General features: G+C 46.9%; 1 protein-coding gene and 1 pseudogene across 5 annotated transcripts in view; one reads left to right on the plus strand and one right to left on the minus strand.

The window, feature by feature from the left end:
* The window catches only part of OSBP2 (oxysterol binding protein 2), a 137127-nt gene that overhangs the window by 82778 nt on the left and 38657 nt on the right, over window positions 1-15692 (plus strand). The gene's annotated exons all lie outside the window — the stretch shown is intronic.
* Window positions 11385-12051, minus strand: LOC118991323 (charged multivesicular body protein 1b-2-like; annotated as a pseudogene).

The raw sequence follows: 15692 nt of genomic DNA on the forward strand, positions 1-15692 counted from the left end.
TTTAGCTGTGCTGTAGCTCACCTCTGCAAAGAGGCTTCCTGTCTGTGCCAGCTCTGGGCCTCTGGGCTGCAAGCGGACCACTGTGCTGGGTTGTGCGGGCCGACGGGGGAAAGGGTGTCACGGTGGAGAGTGACCTCTGCCTTTGGGCAGCAGAGAATGGGAGCTGGTCATGCACTCGCGGCCATTTTCTCAAACAACAGCGTGCCGGTGAGGAGGGTATTAGCAGCGTGGGGGCGACGAGGCTGTGACAGGCCCTGGACTGCCTCTGGCAAGGCTCTGTTGCCACCAGTGGCCCCAAGGAACCCGACGAGTGTAATGCGCTCTGTTGGGGGCTGGTTCATTTGCTCACAGGTTGCCGTGCAGGGCGGTGATGGGTCCACTTGGCATCCGTCTTTCGAAGAGGGCATTCCTTCCTCAAGACCCTTCACTCCCACCTCTCCTGAAATCGTGGTAATATACTGACTGTCAGAGCAATATTGTTTTCTTTCACTTGTTTGACATGTTACTAAGAAAAACTCTACAGTGTCTATTGTGAAATGTGCTTCTTAGGGATGTGCCAGGCGCAACCTGCTCAACCATATGCAACACTATTGATCTAAACATTGATCAGGAGCAGAGTTTGGTGGCTTTGGAGATCTATCAATGACCTCTGTGGCCTCTAGGCAGAGAGAGAGAGGGCTGCCCGTGTGCTGGGCTAAGCCATGTGACCTCGCAGGGGGCTCGGCACAGGCCAAGGTGGGAGCTGGACATGGAGAGGCCCTGGGAAGCTGGGAGGGGAGGCCCCAGGGTGGTGAGAAAATGGGGAGAGGGGCCTCTGAGCCACTGTGGGGAGAGGGGCAGCCAGAGTCTGGCAGAACAGAGTCGGGGGGCTTCAAGCCCCAGGCCCCTCCTGCCCAGGACTGACAGACAGGCTTGCTCCCCGAAAATCTCCTTGTGACCTCGTCAAGGAGTGTCACATAGCACGCAGCACCGCCCTCTGCAGACGTGAGTCATTCCCCTGACACCTGGTTTTCCTGTAAAGTGGCAGTCAGCTCAGACCGGCAGCAGCATCTGATCAAAGAGATGAGCAATATGAATACAGATGAAGTAGGGGCCTCAGGCTGCCAGAGCTAAATTTCCTTTTATGTACTGCTTCCCTCTGACGTGTGTGTTGAAATGAGGCCCGATGCACATCTTCAGAAATAGTAGCTGCTCGGGCTGAGCAGTGTGGTGAGGTGGAAGGAAGCCGCAGACTCGGGGAACAGAACCCCGCCCGGGCAGTGCCCTGGGGCAGCCCTCAGGGCCTGGCATGCCCAGTGCCCTGGCTGTAAGTGGGAGCTGGTTAGAAGATGCTTTTCCTGAGAGGCTGGAACTGACAGCCAGCCAGCCAACCCCCCGGGGACACCCCTCCACCCAAGATATTTTTATTTCAGAAGCAGAGCCGTTTGTATGGGTGGGGCCCCTGGAGCATTAGCTGCTCATCTGCCTGGCGAGATTCCCTGCCCAAACCCACCCTCGCCTCCCCGCCCCCGCACGCACGCACGCACGCACGCGCTTTGTTCTTGGCCAAACTGGGAGGGTCATCTGGGCAGTCCTCTGCCCCTCCATGTAAACATCCACTGTTTGTGAGGGTTACTTAGCGAAGGCAGCAATTCCAGATGTCTAAGATCATGGTGTTTCCATTGCTCCATTTGCCTCTCACGTGACTGTTTTGGGGTCTCTGTTCTTAGTCTGCATTTTTCCTTTATGTGAGAGCATCCTTTCTACATCGTTGGTATAGAAAACATGCCATCTTCACAGGACTGTGCACCTTCGCACTTCCCCACATTCCTGCAGGCGCAGTGTGTGTCTGCGCAGTGGCTGGGGAGCACCCTGTCCTCCTGTTGGATGTTCTGGTTCCTTCCGGCTTGTCGGAGCCCAGCTGCTGCCTGAGCATCTTTGACATGTGCCATTCTTCTTCCTTGTTTCTTTCCGGGACAAATTCCCAAGTGTGTGATCACGGAGTCAAGGATGTGACTTCTTCCCCATGGCACCCATCGCCCTCTGGCTGCAGTGTTCTGGTCCACGATGCTGTAGGGGCTGCGTGTGGACACCTGCCCGGCACTAGACTTCCATGGTCCCGAGAGTGATTTTTGACCAGCATAAAGTTGTGCCTCGTTAACGTTTTGATTTGTATTTGACTAATCAAAACAGGACGAATTTCCCCCCCAAAATTCAGTTATTATTTGTGGTTTCCCTTCCATTGCCCATCAGCTGCATCTTCTCCTGCCCTTGTGTGGAAACCCAAAGGGAAACGTTATGAATGTTGTTGGTTTATGTTGGGTATGGCTGGACCCCTGGCACCACTGCGTGGTGCTGGTGGGGAGGGCTCAGATAAGTGGTCCCGGGGACTGTCCTTCCCTAGCAGGATCCACCAGCTTCCTGGTTCAAAAAGTAAGGATTTTAAGACAGAAGCAGCTGAGTAGTAAGCCAAGTGTGAGGCGCCTCTGGCTTCAGCCCCGGGTGACATCACGGGTCACATGCCTGCGATGCCCACACTGCCCCATCCCCTGGAGTCATCTAGTTGGAAGCGGAGTTAGAAAGTGGCCGCCTGGCTGTGCTCAGTCCGTGTTTTAGCTTTCCCCCCGGGCCACTCCAGATCCAGGTGTGGACCGGCTTCTGGTGGGGCTGCTAGTGGCCACCAGAAGCCAGCGCCCCTGCTGCTCTTGACCTGTGTTGGCTGTGCACCCTCCCTGGTTTTCTCAGGCCTGGCCGTTTCTGTGTCCGCATTCCCCCTGCCTTGACCCCCAGCAGCTCTTTCTGGTGGACAGCTGGCCCTTCCCTTCCTCTTCACCTACTCACGCCAGGAGGGACAGGCAGCATCTCACCCACGTTTCTCTTACCTTCCCCTCTTCACACTTTCGATTGTTTTTTTTAATATAGTTTTATCACAGTTATTTTGTTTGGAGGTTACGTTGTTTAGGTCTTTTTTTCTTTTAGCTCAAATAAAAATTAAACTGCATTTTTTTAGGACTTGAATTTTTCTTTGAACGTTGTGTTTCTGAGATTTGTGTTTCTGAGATTTCTATGCTGTTGGGTGTAGCTGTTGTTCTTCATTTCCACTGCTTCTAGTGTTTTGTGTGACCGTATTACAGCTCATTCACCCTTCTCTGTCGGTGGACATTAGATGTGTTTCCGATGCTTAGCTGTAATGAACTTTGCTGCAATATGAACGTTACTGTACACATTTCCAGGCACACGTGTACAGAAGTTTGCCAAGGGTGTATGTCCCTCAGGGGGCCATTTCTGGCCATTGGGTATATGAGTGACAAGCTTTAAAAATAATACCACATGGTTTCCCAAAGTGGCTGCGCTGTTTCCCATCGTCAGCGGGTACGTTCCCTTTGATTGCCGCGTCTCCAGCATCGGGTCCTGAAACACACGTTCTTGCAAGTCTAATGCCCCTGAAATGGAGTTTTTCTATGATCTTAATTTGCATTTTCCTGATATCAAAATAGTATGAGCATTTTATTGTTGAGTATGTTTCTCCTTTGCAAAATGCACTTTTCTGTTGGGTGCTTTGTCTTTTTCTTCTGTAGCTTTATGTGATGTGGGTATCTACCATTTGTCAGCTATAAGCTTTTAGTTTGTATTGTTTTATCATTTATGATGCCTTTTGGTGAACATGTTACTTTTTTAAAAGTAGCTTTATTGACATATAATTTATATGCTATAAAAGTTACTGATATAAAGGGTACAGTTCACTCTTGCAGTGAATAATGACAGATGTACAGCTATCACCACAGCCTCATTACAGACCATTTTTGTCCCCCAGGAAAGAAACCATGTGCCCATGATCAGTCAGTCCCATCCCTCCTCCCTCCACCAGCCAACCCCCAGCCTTAAGCAACCACCCATCTGTCTATTGTCTGTATAGATGTGCCTATTCTGGATATTTCATAAGAATGAACCTCTACAATGTATGGCCTTTTGGGTCAGGTTTCTTTCACTTAATGTTTTCAGGGGTTGTCCAAGTTGCAGCATGCATCAGTACCTCCTTCCTCTTCACTGCTGTGTAATATTCCATCGTATTGTTATACCACATTTCATTTATCTGTTTATCAGTTCACAGGCATTGGAGTCCTTTTGACTATTACAAACAATGCTGCTGTGAACACCCATGGATAAGTTTTTGTGTGGACAGATGTTTTCATTTGGATAGACACCTAGGAGTGGAGTGCAGGGTCATGTGGTCTACCTTTTAAAGGAACTGCCAACCTGGTTTTCATAGCATTTTACATTCCTCCAGGCAGCAGTGTATTAGGGTTCTAAGTTCTCCACATCCTGGCCAACATTTGTTATTTGGTAGTAGTATTATTATTGCCATACCAGTGGGTGTGAAGTATCTCACTGTAGTTTTGATTTGCATTTCCCTGATGACTCATAATGTTGGGCTTTTTTTCATGTGCTTATTGACCATTTCTGTATCTTCTTTGGAGAAAAGTCTATTTAAATCTTTTGTCTGTTTTTATTTGAGTTATTTCTCTTTTTGTAATTGTGTGAGCTCTTTTTATATTCTGGACACTTGGAAGGACCATTAATGGAAGTTGGATCACTAAATGCAGAAAAATCAACTAAGAAAATATTGAAATCTCTAATTAAGGGAAGTAACCAAACCTAACTCTAACCCCAAACTTAGTTATGTTTTCTGATTGCACTGAATAAGTTAAATCTCATATCCCCTAGCAATTAGCTTGCCTATTTAGTTATTTGTTAGTGTATTCAGAGTTCTTAGTTTTTCATACTTGATTTGAATCTTTCTCAGCAGGAAGTTTATTAAAGAGCATTAGAATATAATAAAAATCACTAATATTTCAGTGACAGTATTATAATTGAGCCAAATGATTAAAAAGCATTCTAATTTGTAATATACCTAGTTAATGTCTAAATAGCCATAAATCTTGATATCTAACTTCTAATTTTCTGTACTACATTAAACAGACATCTGGATTAGAAGAACACTGGACATTTATGTTTCCAGAGGAGAGGCACTGGGCAGAGAAACAAAGCACACTCACCAGTCCCCTGCAGTAGCAACTGCCTCTCTTGGCTTTTTTCTGTTACAAGGCATCTAGATGTGCTTTGTCATTATAAATGTTGATTTTTGTAACAGTTTGTAGTAGCCTGTCTGCTAACAACAAGGAAAACTTGACTTTTTCTCTAGTGTGCCCTGTAATGAAACAACATGAGACCACTAAAAAAAAGCTTTTTAAAAAAAGATTATATTTATTTATCTTTAGAGGGGAAGGGAAGGAGAGAAACATTCATTTTGGTTGCCTCTCATGCATCCCTTGCTGGGAACTGGCCTGCAACCCAGGCATGTGCTCTGACTGGGAATCGAACCACAATCCTCTGGTTCACAGGCCCATGCTCAATCCACTGAGCTACACTAGCTGGGGCAACAACAACAAAAAAGCTTTTAGTTTAATTTTTTCTATTATTATTTTCTGTTTCATTGATTTCTGCTCTTTATAATTTTATTTATTCTACTCATTTTGAATATAATTTCTTCTTCTCTTTGGAGCTCCTTAAGGTAGAAACTTGGATCATTAATTAAACCCTTCTGTTTCCTAGAATAAGCATTTAAAGCTATGCATTTCCCTCCAAGTGTCACTTTAGCTGCATCTCATAAATTTTGATCTGTTGTATTTTCTCTATAATTTATTTCAAGATGTTTTCTAATTTCCCTTGTGATTTATTTGACCCATTAGTTATTTCAAAGTATGTAGCTTCATTTCCATGCATTTGAGCATTTTTTATCTTATCTTTTTGTTATTGTTTTCTAGTTTAATTCTGTAGGAGCCAGAGAATGTATATTTTATCATTTTAAAATTGAGAGTGATTTATGGCCCATTATATGCTCTGTCTTGGTGAGTATGTCATGTATTATTGAAAAGAATGTGTATTCTGCCGTTGTTTTGTATAGTGTTCTATAAATGTCAATTAGGTCAAGTTAATTGATAAAGGATGCTTGATGATTCACATCTTCTAAATTCTTATTTCTTTTGTCCGTTTCTATCAGTTGCTAAGAGAGTATTGAAATCTCTAACTATAATTGCAGATTTCTCGTTCTCCATTCATTTCTGTTTTGCTTCATGTACTTTCAAGCTCTGTTACAAGGTGCCTGCACATTCAGGAATTTGTGTCAGCTTGACGAATGGACTTCTTTTGTCATTATGAAATTTCCCTCGTTGTCTCTGTCCTCTGGTCTCCTTTTGAATCTTAAGGCCAGTGCAGCTTTCTTGCAATTGCTGTTGCCTGCGTTTCTTTTTCTAATGTTTTTCTCTCAAGCCATTGGTATCTTTCTATTTACAGTGTGTTTCATGTAGAAAGCATATGGTTGACTATTTTATCTATGCTTTTATATTTAAAGGGATTTTATTATAGATAGAATAGAATGAGTCTTGCTTTGCTTTTTAATCTAGTCTGATAGTCTCTGACTTTTAATTAGATTGTTGAGACCATTTTAAGTTAGTAAAATTATTGATGTGGTTGGGTTGAAATCTACCATTTTGCTATTTGTTTGGTCCAATCTGGTTTTCGGTTTTTGTTTTTGTTTTTGTATGTGTGTTTTCTCTTTCCCTGACATCGGGGTATTATTTTTAGTACTTAATGACCTTTCCTTTATTAGCTCATACCTATACAGCTTTCTTTTCTTAGTGGTTGGCAGGGTTTACATCACACATCTTTAGCTTATCACAGTCTTCCTTCAAATCAAATACCATTTCAGCTATAATGTAAGAACTTTACAGTGATGTCATTCCATTGTCTCCCACCCTTTCTGCTGTACCCCGTTTTACTTTTGAAGATGATATAAACCCTCCAAAACACTTTTTTTCTTGCCCTATTTAGTCAGTTATCTTTAAATGAAAAATTTTAACAATATATCTTATTGATTATGCCATTGCAGTTGTCCCATTTCCCCCACTTATTCCCCTCCACCCTGCACATGCCCTCCCACCCACACTCCCCCACTTTAGTTCATGTCCATGTGTCATAAGTTCTTTAGCTTCTACATTTCCCACACTACTCTCGCCCTCCCCCTGTCTATTTTCTCCCCACCATCTATACTACTTATTCTCTGTACCTTCTCCCCCGCTCTCCTCATCCCACTCCCCTGTTCCTATCCCCATCCATGTGATCTCTTTCTGTGGTTCTGTTCTCTTCTAGTTGTTTGCTTAGTTTGCTTTTGTTTTAGGTGTGGTTATTAATAACTGTGAGTTTTCTATCTTTTTATTCATATTTTTATCTTCTTTTTCTTAGATAAGTCCCTTTAACATTTCATATAATAAGGGCTTGGTGATGATGAACTCTTTGAACTTGACCTTTTCTGAGAAGCACTTTATCTGCCCTTCCATTCTAAATGAAAGCTTTGCTGGATAGAGCAATCTTGGATGTAGGTCCTTGCCTTTCATGACTTGGAATACTTCTTTCCAGCCCCTTCTTGCCTGCAAGTTCTCTTTTGAGAAATCAGTTGACAGTCTGATGGGAACTCCTTTGTAGGTGACTGTCCCCTTATCTTTTGCTGCTTCTAGGATTCTCTCTTTCATTTTAATCTTGGATAATGTAATTATGATGTGCCTTGGTGTGTTCCTCCTTGGGTCCGCCTTCTTTGGGACTCTGTGAGCTTCCTGGACTTCCTGGAAGTTTTACTAACTTAAAATGGTCTCAACAATCTAATTAAGTCTATTTCCTTTGTCAGATTGGGGAAGTTCTCCTTTATTATTTGTTCAAATAAGTTTTCCAGTTGTTGCTGTTCCTCTTCACCTTCTGGTAACCCTTATAAGTCGGATGTTGGAACATTTAAAGATGTCCTGGAGGTTCCTAAGCCTCTCCTCATTTTTTTGAATTCTTGTTTCTTCATTCTTTTCTGTTGGTTGTTTCTTTCTTCCTTCTGGTCCACTCCACTGATTTGAGTCCCAGTTTCCTTCCCATCACTGTTGGTTCCCTGTGCATTTTCCTTCATTTCATTTAGCGTAGCCTTCATTTTTTCATCTAATTTGTGACCAAAATCAACCAGTTCTGTGAGCATCCTGATCACCAGTATTTTGAACTATGCATCTGATAGGCTGTCTGTCTGTCTCTTGGTCACTTAAAAGTATTGGCTTTGGGGCTTTGGTCTGTTTTTCCATTCAAGCCATAATTTTTTGGTCTGTTCGTGCCTGTTATATATGAGGGGCGGAGCCTTAGGTATTCACCAGGGCGGGGCAACCCAGATGCTGGGTTGTGACGCTGTATGTGGGGGTGGGGTCAGAGAGGGAACAGTGGAGCTTGCTCTATTCTCTCTTGGATTTCAGTACCTTCTGCGGCTTACCACAAGCAAATTGGGCCCTTTTGGTGCTGGTTCCTGGGTGGGTGGGCTTGTGCATGGTCTAGGACACTGTGGGTCTCTCCAATGAACTCTTCTGTGAGGCTGGGAGTCACTCTTGGCACCTCAACCCCCACAAGTGTTTTCAGTTGGTGCTTTTAGGCTTTATTTCTCAGCACTGGGGCCCTGGGTTATGCAGTCTGTCTCACTGCCCATTTTTGCCTGGTTTATCTGCATGCGAATGTATCACCACCATCAGCCAACCACCTTGCACACCTCACTGGGTCTGCTTGTTGCCACCCTTCAACTGGGGTCCGCTAGCCCCACACTGCCTGTGCACCAGGGTCTGCCAGCCACTGTCTTTTCCTGCTGCGACCCCTCTCCTCCGGCCGCCAACTCTGCCCCTCTTACCGGTCTGGTTGAGTGGTTGTTGAACTTCTCTGGTCGAATGGTTGCCATACAATTTTCTGTCTGTTCTGGTTGTGTTTTTGTTTCTAAATCTTTGTTGTCCTTTATTTTAGTTGTGCGAGGAGGCACAGTGTTTCCACCTACGCCTCCATCTTGGCCGGAAGTTGAGCTGCACTTTAAATGAAATTTTAAAGTGAGAAAACCAGCATCTTTTGTATTTACTCACATACTTATCTTTTCTAGCACTCTTTATTCCTTTGTCTACATCTGAGTTTCCATTTGGTATCATTTCCTTTCAGCTTGAAGAACTTCCTTCAGGTAGCCACCGTTCCTTCAGGTTTTATTTGCCTGAACACATCTTTATTTTACCTTCATATATTTAAAAAGTTTAAAATTGTATTTATGATGATAAATCCAAAAGTAAAACTTGATGTCTAGCAAATAACAGTATTTTTAAAAAACAAATTTGATATGGCTGTTAAACAAAACTATGAGTAGTATTTTTAGATCAGAACCACTTATATTTTTAGATTGAAGTAAGCCATATTCACAATAGAACAATGTTTATTGAATTTAACAGAACAAAAGTTAGGATTTCCACCGATGGAAAATAAGACAACTCTGTTTCATAGATATTGTGGTCGGTAATAACCTCTTCTCTGCCTCCCAAGATGTTCCAACATGAACAAACTTACCCTTTAAGTAGAAGGACAAAGCATCAATTGTAAACAAAACAGAAGATTACCACATAGAGATCATACCATATATAGTCAGCTACCAAGAAAATTAAATAGGTTTATCTGAAACTTAGTAAAAGAGCAATTCCTCATTTCATTAACCAGTGAAAATAATCTTCACTTATACACACTCTTGTTTATAATAGGAAACATATCCGAATGGTGAGTGCTCAGTAAATAAGTCTCCATAGTCACACCTCGAATGCATTCATGACTTAACATGGAAAGATTTTCTAAGCAGCTCTGATTTTCAATAGAACTTCACAAAATACTAAAATTCCTTCATGGGTCGATCATGCAGCAAGTAATGAAGACCACCTTACCTACTTAACCTAGATTAGTAGTATCCTAGCTAAAATATGACTTGGTCACCTCTCCACATTTGAGACTGTGGCATTTGTTCGTTTTAGTTGGATAAAACAGAGAGATTTCTGGGACGATGGGAAGGAGCACAGTTGGCCATCACATGTTTCCCCGCAAGGATCCTGGCCTTCCAGAGTCCAGTCTTCATTTGACCTGAGGACTTTCTATGTCCCCACCCCCTGTGTTGTACAGCAACTCCCATTGGTCTGAAGTTGTTCACATGGCCAGGAGAAGCCTTTTATTCTAGAAACATTTATTTCTACTCCATTTCTTCCAGTTATTAAAGAGTTTTTACTTAAGATAAAAGGACAGCCCTGGCTGGTGTGGCTCAGTGGAGTGCTGGCCTGCAAACCAGAGGGTCATTGGTTCGATTCCCAGTCAGGGCACATGCCTGGGTGGAGGGCCAGAGCCCCAGTAAGGGGGCGTGTGAGAGGCAATTACATGTTGATGTTTCTCTCCTCTTTCTCTCTCCTCTCTAAAAATAAGTGAATACAATCTTAAAAAAAAAAAAGGACAAACACATTTAACTAGGGCTTATGATAGTTATAACTTGAGTTGATTCTATTTTGTTTTCTTTGTTATTTTTTGTTGGTTTGTCTAAAACTGTAGGCCAAAATTCTCAAAAAACAATCAACAATCCTGTGGAAAATATAAATGATGCATTTACATTTATCTTAAATTAATCTTTTAAGATACAGTATACTGAGGTTAAGGTAGAAATGGGAGAATCATTTAAAATGTGTTTCAGTTTCATTTGTAAGTATGAAAGATTAAATTTCCCTGAGTCTTAACAACAATATTTAGCCAAGAAAAATTTAAAAACTGAGAAGCCTTAATTTCTTTAATTTTATAGATTTTTTTCTAGTTATATTGTATAATTGCCAGTGGACCTTTTTTTAAATTTCAGAAATTCGTATCATAGTCATTACATTACTGGGTAAAAATCCCAATAATCTAAATTCAAAAGCTAATGAACACAGAATGAGAGTCAACCACATTTGTGCTTTTGAGCAAAAGCAAACACAAGAAAGAGCGTGTCTGCCGAGTGCCGCCGGCTGAGGGGTTCGGGCTGTGCACGCATGTCAAGTACACGCATGTCAAGTACACTTGTCGTCCGTGCCTTTGTTTCTGTGCAGCACGTGAATACGGAGATTTAAAACAACTTTGAATTCAGAAGAAACTGAAACCTTCAGTCTACATGTTTATTCTGTAGTACTTCATTGCTAGATGTTTGATGCAATTTTCAAAGAAGATGTTTCAGATACAACAAGCTAACGTTAGCTTGGTCAAAGTCATCTACAAAAAAAAAAATGTCCCTCTCGCCTTTCAACAGAATACACAAAGCTGTAAAGTCTGTCAAGGTAGAAACTCTCTGGAGTTTCTTAAAGTGCTGGAAAGTGCAGCATGGCAAAAGAAGGCGTGCCGTATAAACAGTGGTCAGGCATTGTGTAACACACAGTGTTCTTAGCGTAAATGGGGTGCACCTCACCCAGGTGCACACGAAATATTCCAGGAGCAGGGGAAGTGAACACAAGCGCCAGTCCTTTGGATCAGACTTGAGCAAGTCTCCATCACAGTCCATCCTGCTCCACGGAGGCGGCACGGGTGCCGGCAGGTGCTGTCTGACTCCTGTGGTAGTTCCATATTGAGATCAGGGCCAGCTTTGTCTGCCGCTTGTTGAAGCAGCCTGTCCCCTTGGTTGTGTGGTGGTGTTAGGGTTGTAGCGCTACACACTGTGCCTTCCATTTGTTGTGATTGAACGTCCAGTGTTTCAAATTGATGTGCAAATGTGTCCATCCAGGCAGAAATCTTTTCGAGGTTCCTGCTTCTCAGTGCAGCATCTGTAGATTTAACTACACCTGCCGTGGACTCGGTCACCGTGCCCCTTGTCACCGCGGTTTGAACTCCCGCTGCCACGGCATCCACCCTCACACTCATTCCCAAGAAATGAATTGCCTGGTTCTTCTGGCGGGTCGCATTTTCAGCGTGTGTTCCTGCAACTTCCGTGTTGCCTTTCTGAATGGCCTTCTGCGTCTTGGCCTTTTCTGCCTTTTCTTTACCTCGTTTCTTGGCATTCCTATTAAGCTCCTTTCTAACAAATTTCCAGTTAAATAGGTGCTTCTCCACATTCGGCCTTGTCCCACAGCTCCTGGGAGGCCACAGCCTGGGACAGCGGCACTGGTTTGATGGGGGCGGGGGGGCGGCGCTCAGGTCCATCCTAGTCCCGACCTGCGTGCGGCTGGCTGTGCACCAGGCCTGCGACCCCACCTCCTGTTTCTACACACAGCCGGCTCTAGTTTACCTTTATTTTGAAGGGCATTTTTTTGACGAGATATCTAATTCTACAGGGGGGTTCTTTCATCACTATAAAGAAGCTGTTCTTTCGACTCCTGGATTGCGTGCTCACTGCCCCACATCCCTTCTCCAGGGCCCCAGCAGCCAAAGTCCAGAGTCAGACCTCGCCTCCCGGAACCTGGGTGCCCCTGACATTTCAGGGCAGTGGAAGTGGTAACCAGGGCACAGGGGTGCCCCCGCGGGGGACATGTCTGGCAGAGTGCCTGAGGAACTGTAATGTGACTCTGTCGTCAGCAGGCAGTGGCGGCTGCTGCTGCTGCCTGGGCCTCTGCCATGGGCTCACCTGCTCCAGAAAAGGGGCCTTTTCTAAGACACAGCCATTCCAAGGCCCAGGTCCTCCGGTGCTAAATAGCCTTTGAGATTCCTCAGCCCAGCCCCCCAGAGGCCTCACAGTCACCCCACTGCATGCCCACCAGTCCCTCCCCCTTCCGTTGAGGACGAATGCGGTAGGAAGACACCAGAAAGTTGTCAACCACAGGGTGACCTCCTTAAGGGGAGAATGAAGCGGGTCTTGGCGGAAACTTGGCCCAGCGATGTCGGATCTCTGCAGACTGTCTGGCTGTAACTCAAGCCCACCCAACTGTGGGGTTTCGGGTTTTTCCAGATCACGCCCTGATGCCCTCTCGGGCTGCGTTGTGCGCGTGCCTTCTGGTGCGTCCAGGTTCCTTCCTTGGCCCCGTGGCACACGTGAGATGCCCTGGTGCCTGAAGTGGCTCCGCAGTTGAGGAGAGAGTCCCAGCCTGGCTCCTGCTGGGGGGGTTCCCTGTGGGCACAGCTCCCGGAGGAGAGCCAGCTGGCGCTGCCTGAGGTGGGCAAGTGGTCCCCCTCACAGGCTTTGCTCTGATTAGGTTCTTCCTTCCCCATTCTGACCTTCTCTCCTCTTCCTCCCCCCCCCCCTCAGCCCACTCCCCTCTCCCCTGCTCTCACAGTGGCTCTCATCTCTGCCTGTCCCGCCTCCACGGATCCGCAAGGCAGGATTTCCTGACCAGGCACCGGCACCTAGTCACCAGGACTGGGCGGTTTGAAACAGCTCAGTAATTTTTAGGAACAGTCACCTTCAGGTTCTTGACAAATAGTATCACATGTTGGGATTTCTTTTTCTTTGTTTCTTTGGTTTTTATTGTTGTCCAATTGCAGATGTCCCCATTCCGCCCCCCCATTACTCTCCCCTGCCCTACCCACCCCCACATGTTGGAATTTCTAATTTCTGTTTCTTTTAGAAAGTAAAAACCCCAATCTACTAATTTACAGTAAGAAATATAACTGTCTAGGATCTGAGAATGAAGCTCGCCGGCCCGGTAGAAAGCAGTTCTCCTCTGAAGGTGGCCGGGCAAGCAGGTGGCCAGAGCGGGGCTGCGGGGAGGCTGGGCCGCGCGCGGCCCGCGATCTTCCTCTCAGGGAAAGGGCCAGCTCAGTCCCGCCTCACTCGTCCTTGCCCAGGCCCCTCTTACACAGCTTTTCCCCAAATACAGGCTGTTCTGGGGCCTCGTTATCTTCAGATTGATGTTCCTTCTTGGCAGCAGCTGCTCAGATAGCTTTCCTGGCTGGTCCTGCTGTTGGGTTCCCCGTAACCGGGGTTGGGGGGCCAGTGACTGCAGTCAGCAGGTAGATTATGGAGAAGACCAGGCCAGGGCGGTGGTGGTGGACCTGGGGGCACAGAGTGCAGCCTCCGCAGGAGCCGCTTCACGCTGACCGACGCAGGGGGGACCAGTGCAGGGGGTGGGGGTGCTGGTGAATGGCTCCCTGAGTCCGTCCCACTGCAGACCTCCTCCAGCCCCTTCCCTTCTCCCCACTCTGGCTCTGCGCCCTGGGGCCTGGTTCCCAGCTGTCAGGCCTGGGTCTGCCTGCCAGGCTGCCGCAGTTGCTCTCGTCGTCAGCCTTCTCTTCCATCACAGTGTCCCACCGACCCTGGCCCCTGGGCTGGCTCCCAAGGCTTCTTCATAAACGACCAGTGTGTCTCTAACTTGATTAAACTACAGGGGCTGCTTTAGCCCCTTGTGTCTCTAGGACATGAATTTGCCTGTCTGCCTCACATGGCGCAGTGTATGAGGTTCCAGCAGGGACTGGGTCCCCTCTTTGGCTTCCCACAGAGCTCTTCCCAGGGCCAGGACCCCCACCCACCACACTGCAGACAGAGAAGGTGGGAGAGTGCTCCAGGGTGTCTACAGGGCAAAAGAGATTCCTTGCAGGAACTGGCGTAGTGGCCAAGGCCAGCTGAGGTCTGCCTGAGGTGGGGCCGCTGGCAAGGGCCATGGAGTTGGGATTCCTGTCACTTTGGATTCCCGTATTAGCTCGAAAGTCAGGGCTGGCACGAGGAATATCCTGAACCCAGAGTCATCTGCTAACCCCGAAGCACCTTAATGCCCCTGACGGCTCACGCCTGCACACTGCCTCGCAGTTCCCGAGACACCTGCTCCCGCTTTCTCTCCACTCCGTTCATTGGACAGGTTTGTATTCAGCGCCTCCCGCTCGCCCAGCTCTAGGACGTGGGGAGCAGCCGGGCAGGCGCAGCCCTTGTCCCCTCGGGGCCCCACGGCTCCTGGGTGGCGGAGCCCTCTCCCCACGCCGGGCCCCCACCTCAGGTCCCTCTCTGTCACTGACACCGAGAGCCAGCTGCACGTGGAAACTTCTCGAGTGTGATCACATTGGCATCAGATGATTTCCAAGGATAAGCAGCCGTGGCTGTCCTGGGGCCAGGAAAATGTACGTTAGTAGTTTCCAGTGACCTGCTCAGCAGTGCGGACGCCGTCTGGGGCAGACCAGTGGGTTCTCATGTATGGTCTGTCGGATCGCACTGTAGAAATTAGTCTCACTGGCCTCAAGGCAGACATTTGTGCTGAGCAAAGTGAAACACTCACACGGGGGCTTCTTGTGCACGGAAGGCTCCCCTCACTGGTCAGGCAGTCAGCCGGGCGACGGGGTCCCAGTGGTGCCTGGTGACTTACTTGGTGGGAGAAGTGTGAGGCGGGGTCCGCGCTTTCTGAGGAGCTCTGCTCGGAGTTGGGCTGAGGGCGGTGCCCCCTTAGGTGCCAGCAAAGGCAGAAGGAAGCCCTCCTGCCATGTGTCCACCGTGGCTCCAGCCATCAGTGCCGGGGGGAGGCCACAGCTCGTAACTCAAAGGCCTACGGGACAGCCATGAACAAGTGACCGAGTCACAGAGCCTGGGAACAGCCCTATGGACTAGTAGGTGAGCAAGCAGCACCCAAAACCGAACTCGTGTTATTCGGACAAAGGCTGGTCTTCAACACAGAAACAAGGAAATCACCAGATTCCCTGCACTGTCGGGATAAGGAGAGGATCTGTTTTCCTTTTCTTTGGCTCCCCAGAAGGCAGCACAAGGCTCGGGAGAGAGGGGGCTGCTGTGTTGGTGTCAGCAGGTCAGAGCTCCGGCTCCCAGCGCCTCCTGCACCTGCTAAATGAGGGCTCGGGGGAGAGCAGCAGCCCCCGCCTTGCCCCCTCTGTTCACACAGGGGTGTGGGGTGCAGTACCGCAGCCCAAGCCCA

Source organism: Sturnira hondurensis, unplaced genomic scaffold (assembly GCF_014824575.4).
Source record: "Sturnira hondurensis isolate 20B ecotype Veracruz unplaced genomic scaffold, ASM1482457v3 Scaffold0007406, whole genome shotgun sequence".
In the NCBI taxonomy this organism is placed as follows: domain Eukaryota; kingdom Metazoa; phylum Chordata; class Mammalia; order Chiroptera; family Phyllostomidae; genus Sturnira; species Sturnira hondurensis.